Consider the following 6,635-nt stretch of genomic DNA (forward strand, 5'->3'; position numbering starts at 1 on the left):
TGTTCTTGAATTCAGTCCCATTGTCACTTCTTATCTTCTTGATAGGAAGACCGAACTCCCTTTGTGCCCTTCTCACAAATATCTTGACTTTCTCTTGCACCTGGGACTTATCATAAACAAAGAACACCCAAGTGAAACGGGAATAATCAACAACAATAACTAGACCATATTTGTTACCCCCGATGCTTAGGTAGGCGACCGGTCCAAAGAGATCCATGTGAATCAACTCCAATGGTTGTGTGGTGGTCATGATGTTCTTTGGTGGGTGAGGTACACCTACTTGCTTTCCTGCTTGGCAAGCACTACAAATCATGTCTTTCTCAAATTGAATATTGGTTAGTCCAAGGGTGTGGTTGTCTTTTAGGAGTTTGGCCAAGTTCCTCATCTCAACATGAGCTAGTCGACGATGCCATAGCCAACCCATGCTAGATTTTGCCACTAAATACAGTCTCAAGCTTAGCTTTACTTTTGCTAAAATCAACTAGGTAAAGCTTGTTCTTGAGGCGACCCGTAAAGACAATAGAGGAATCCTCCCTCTTAGAGACTTCCACACCCTTATCCGTGAAGAGACAATTGTAGCCCATCTCACACAATTGAGAGACAGACAACAGATTGTACTTCAAGGAATCAACATGTAAGACATTTGTAATTGAATGATCAAGTGTAATAGCTACTTTACCAAGTCCAATCACACCCCCTTTTAAATTGTCACCAAATATGATATTCTCATCTGAATTTGTAGTTGGGGAGTATGATGAGAACATACTCCTTTCTCCGGTCATATAATTTGTACAGCCATTGTCAAGTACCCAACTTGACCCACCGAGGAGTATGCCTGCAACACAAGTTTAGTTCCTAGTTTTAGGTCCCCAAATATTCTTGGGGCCTTGCACGTTAGTCATAAGAACTTTAGGAACCCAAATGAAAGTATTAAGATAAACATTTCGACCATTGCCAACAAACTTGGCAAACACTTCCCCCTTGCTATTGTGCTGTAAAACAAAGTTAGAATTCAAACATTGTTGAGGTGTTTTTGCCTTTGGTTGATAAGCATATCTATTTGGAGTGACCCTAGATAGATTTCTTTGGTTTCTGGACAACCTGCTCAGGATGAGACACCTTCTTCTTAGGCTTGACATGAGCAGATGAGGAGGAGGTGATCTTCCCTTTTCTATGGGGGGCGGCACTACTGCCCTTCATAGCGACACTACCGCCCATAGGCTATGGTGCTGCTCTAGGCTAGGCCTTATGCCACCATCTATGCAGACCTATCTATACCTTCCTGCCCTTTGCTCATGAACTAAACACACTCATATCCATTGATTACCTTTCTCCCATTGGTTTTACCTCCATGAGTGTGCCCGAGCCCATTCTTGATGTGTGGATTTCTTTCATCTTTGTATTGCGGCCTCTTTGGTTGTTCAACTTTGCCACCAGTAGATTTCTTGCTTTTCATGCACCTTTTGCCTAACATAGCATTGAGCCTAGCAATCTCCTTTTTCATAACCTCCATGTTTGCAAGGTTAGTGGAATAAACATTTAAGTCAAGATTATAGCATTTTCCACACCCTTGGCTAGTGGAGGGAATATATATGTCATTTGTGTTAGAGGGCAGTGGGGTGCTCTCGCATAGAAGATTATATTGCTCCTCAAGTTTGTTGTGCTTTTCAACTAAGACACAATACTTGTCATTGAGTGCAATATTTGCCTTCTTTGTGAGAGCATGTTCTCTTTGTTTTCCGTCCAAGGCCTTGTTCAAAGAGTCCACCTCACTTCTCTCTAACTCAAGAGCTTCCTTGCAGCCAATATACATCTTTTTGGTTTCCTCAAGATTTTCATCTCTATCGGCTAGCTCGGCTTTGACACTTTCTAATTCCTCCATTAGATTTGTGATGAAGAGCTTGGTCTTAGGATCCAAATTTTTAGTCAATTTAGCATATTTCTCAACATCGCTAGTTTCATCATCACTAGAATCACTAAGTTCACTACTAGAGATGTCACTAGGAGGTGGTGGAGATTTGGCTCTTCATTTTACCTTCTCACCCTTTGCCATAAGACAAATGTGAGTGGAGTGGTGGTCATCATCATCGGACATGTTGTTGAAGAGCCTTGGTGTAGAGGATGGCTTTTGAATGGCCATGATTGCAACCTTCGCATCCTCATCACTTGACTCTTTAGTTGAGTCCCACTCATGCCCAATGTGTGCCTCTCCCATTTGCTTGTATCTCTTTTTGTGTTCATGCTTGCCTTCATTGTTGTCCCTCTTGTATTTGTTGTCTTTCTTCTCATAGGGACACTTAGCAATGAAATGCTTGGTGTTGCCACAATTATAGCAAGTCCTCTTTTTCTTGTTTGGGAACCTTCTTTGCACTATTTTATACCCATTCCTTTTCAGCCCCTTGTGATAGTTCTTCATGAACAAAGCCATGTCATCAATCTTCATGTAATCAGCCCCATCATATTCATCTTCACTTGAGGATGAACTTGGATCATCATTTTGTGGAGTTGACTTGATTTCCTTGGGCTGACTTGTTGATGCTTGCTTGCTGCCCTTCGCCTTGTTGGAGGTGCCTTGATTGCTTGATTTATTGGCCTTGAGAGCTACTTCCTTGATTTTCATGCCTTCTAGCTTGGCTTGCAACTCACCAAGTCTTCTCCTCTCATTGGATTCTTCTCTTTGCATGTCAAATATCAACAATCTTCCAAGCACATCATTTGGTGTGAAGTGCTCAAACTTCTTCTTATCTCTAATCAAGGTAACTACGGTCTCATTTCTTGGTAAGTAGGCTTCCAACATAACCTTCACTACTTTGTGATCATCAAGCTCATCACATCCATAGCCTCTAATCTTGCCCACCAAGGTCATCAATCTATCAAACATCTCTTTTGGCCCCTCTCCATCAACAATCATGAACCTATTGAGCTTAGCCATCAACAAATCAATCTTTGCTTTCCTCACTTTATCAACACCTTCATGTGCTAGATGCAAAGTGTCCCAAATCTGTTTTGCAACATTGACATTCATCACTCGGTTGTACTCATTTCCATCCAAGGCACTAAGAAGAATGCTTGTGGCTTGGCCATTGAGATGGACAGCAGCTATCTCCTCATTTGTTGGCACTTCGGGATCTTCCGGTGGCTACAATCCATTCACCACAATCTCCCAAAGACCGGGGTGAAGACCTACAAGATAGGCACTCATCAAGTGCTTCCACTTGGTAAAGTTTGTCCCATCAAAATGAGGCAACTTGCCCATGGGTACATTGATAAAGGACCTTTTGTTATGGTTAAACAAATAAGAATAATTAGAGGATACGATGGCATATTTGTTCTTGTTGTTGTTGCTGCCCTTGTCATCGCTATCCTTCTTCTTGTCCTTGCTCTTCACCTTCTTGCTATCTTTTGAAGCATGGTATGACACATCATCATTTCCATCATCTGAGCTACTAGAGAGCTCACTAGATGATGCATCATACTCATTCTTCTCTTGCTCTTGAGCTCTTGCTGCCCTTCTCTTGACTCTTGCCTCTCTTGTGATTCTTCTAGCTTCTTTTCTCTTCTTCTTATCTTTGAGCCGCTGCTCTTCCTTCTTCTTTTCTCTAGCTTCTCTTGTTGCGATCTTGGTGGCTTTTCTTTCTTTTCTTAGCCTTTCTTCTTTTGGCATCGATGGTCTTGGGTTCTTTAATGGTGGCATCACTTACTAGTCGACATGGATAGCTCGCTGCTGCTACCGACATCCTTGATGTGCACACCACTTGCGTCCTACATCGCGAACGGTCCTTGAACCTCCTCCTTCTTCCATACTTCACACGGTGAAGCGTATACGAAGCAACCTCGCTCTGATATCACTTGTAGGATCTACACTGAAGATAAAGGAGGCCTAGGGGGGTGAATAGGTCTATAAAAATTCAACTTAAAATTCTATCAGAACTAGAGGGTGGCACTATCGGCCTGTAGGGTGGTACTGCTGCTCTTCGAAAATAAATCTAACACAGCTGAGATTTTATAGAGATGAACCTAATCCCAATAGTTGCTTAATCCTACAATAGAAAGATAAGATCTAGTTCGAAGACTGAATACCACAGAAACTCCTACACAAGAGTGGATCGAGCAACCAAACCCTAACCCCAGCTAGCAAAGAGCTAAACCAGCAAGTAAACAAGATGAAGCACTGCGAGACACAAGATTTATTCCATGGTTTAGCTCACCACAAAGGTTTGCCTAGGTCCACATTCTTGAGGAAGCCACAAAAGGCTTGGGCTTGCCACAAAGGCTTTCCTTACCCTTATTCTCAAATCAAGAGGATGAACTCTTGAAGTGAGAGGTGATTTCTTAGCTCTAAGAATGAGGTAACAAACCTCCCAAGGCTACCACATGAGTTGGCAAGTCCAAGGGCTGATGCCTAGCTAGCTAGGAGCAAGCTCCAAGAGTAATAAACCCTAGAACTACTAGCCAAATATGAACCAAATGCTCTTAGAATTTGGAAATCAGTGAATCTGCTCTCCAATCGAGTTTTGCTGCCTTTTCTCTTAAGTTTTGATGGTTGGAATCAAGGATTTGCTTGAGGAATGGAGGAGCAATAATGGAGGAGAGAGGGTGAGCTTTGGTTCTATTCTGTTTTGAGCAGAATGATTGAGTGAAGAAGATGACCGTTGTGGGCTAGGCCTAAAGGGTATAAATACCCCTTGGGTCCAACGATCAGTTAAGGGTGGCACTGCTGCTCTTAACAGGGCGGCACTACCGCCCTAGCCAAAATAGGTAAGTTGAGGTGAAATTTGGCTGGCTATTTTGATGAGGTGAAAGGATGTAAATCTGAGAATTTGAGCATCTGGTTCAACAGTTGACCAACTGTCCTAAAATCCCTCTTAATAGTACGGCTTTCCCTAAACTCAATTTCAAAACATAAAAGAATTTAAACCTCTGTTGAGCTAGGTCTAGCCACCTTTTGTAATTAGGACACCTACAACCTGTATATCATCCTCATTTTTCGATTCCCTGCTTGTCATCTCGATAAATCTCATTAGTCCTCTAATTTGGTGGTCATCAATGCCAAAACCCACAATAGGACTTGATTGCACTTACAGTAACCAAGCTATGCCCTACATCCACAGGCGACACAACCTCTTACACCCACCAATAACCCAAACCATATCCCTACCCGGTCACCATTTTCCTTTCCACCATTTATATTTTCCAAGTGATAATAATACAGTAATATATTTCCTATCTCTCGCGAGTGACAGGCAATCACTCGACTTCTATCAGAGTCCTGTAGCATAGCAATCTACATGATCCTATCATACTAGTAAGACTCATAGGATAAAGATATATATATATATATGCAAGTGGGTTTCAATCAACTCCTTAAAACTTAATGCACAAATATAATTTAAACTGCAGAAAAGTAGGGGTTATGCACCGGGGCTTGCCTAGTAAAATATAACCAAAAGTTAGTATTTACATCTTTAGATCATCCACATCATCTAAATAGAAAGCCCATTGCATCATCCCCTGGAGAGAATACCATCACACCATCTGCAGATTCCCACTCATCCTTCACTTGATCCGTTGATCCATCATCATACCTATATGATATGCAATGCGATGCAATGCAAAGACATAATTAATCGACTGCAATCATGACTTGTAGAATACAATTTACGCCTCTCAAGTTAACAGGCTAGTTCTAATGACTGGTCTACGTATCCTTATTGTCGAATAAGGCGTTACTTCCCAACCAACATTTTAGTTATACAAACCCAAGTTGTTTCTTTATTTCATTCTATCGATTTAATCTTTATTCGAAATAGGACATCATTATCTATCTAGCAAATTAATTATTCTAGAGCTACAAAAATTATAGTGAGCAGTTAATATTGCTAGGAACCTACTATAACAATTTTAGATCCAACACTATTACCAATTTATCACAACAATTCCTACAAGTTTTTATTTCTACAATATTAAGTACCTTAAATTAATTATATACCTTCCAAGAATATTATCAAACTATAGTGAACAAAATATACTAGCAGATAGATCATGATTTTAGGAACTCAACAAAACTGGTTTCATAATTTTTGGATCCCTATACTATTTTATATTGATTTTACAAGTTAAACTAGAAACCTAGATTAGAAAAGCATTTAGGAAATGGAAAGGGCCGGACGGCCACCCCTTTCGGCCCAGCGGCCTGGTTTGGCCCAAGCCAGGGCGGGGCTATGCGTGGCGTAATCAGCCCAGCGATGGCCCAAGGCCGGGAGGCCTGCGCGCGCTAATGTTTTTGCAGAAACGACCCTGGATTTCAATGAAAATAACCCACAGTCCTTTCCACTATTGCTCTCTCTCTCTCTGATGCTTTCACCCAGCCCCCAGGCTTTCTCCTAATTCGAGCGCACCAGCCCCTGGTGACTCCACGCATGCCGACGTGGCTCTGACTGACATTGCCCCACTACGCCGGTCAGTAGAGTAAGGCGCTGACTAAAGGAGTAGGCTAACGAGCACCGTGGAGCCAAGACGAAATCCTAGGTGCCGATTTGGGGTTGAACGGTGACTTCTAACGCTCTGACCATGCCGGCGGATTGAAAGCTATGGTGGTGTGACTGTTCTGGTGACCTACGACCTTGGAGACAGAA

The sequence above is a fragment of the Miscanthus floridulus genome, chromosome 4 (assembly GCF_019320115.1).
Source record: "Miscanthus floridulus cultivar M001 chromosome 4, ASM1932011v1, whole genome shotgun sequence".
Taxonomy (NCBI): domain Eukaryota; kingdom Viridiplantae; phylum Streptophyta; class Magnoliopsida; order Poales; family Poaceae; genus Miscanthus; species Miscanthus floridulus.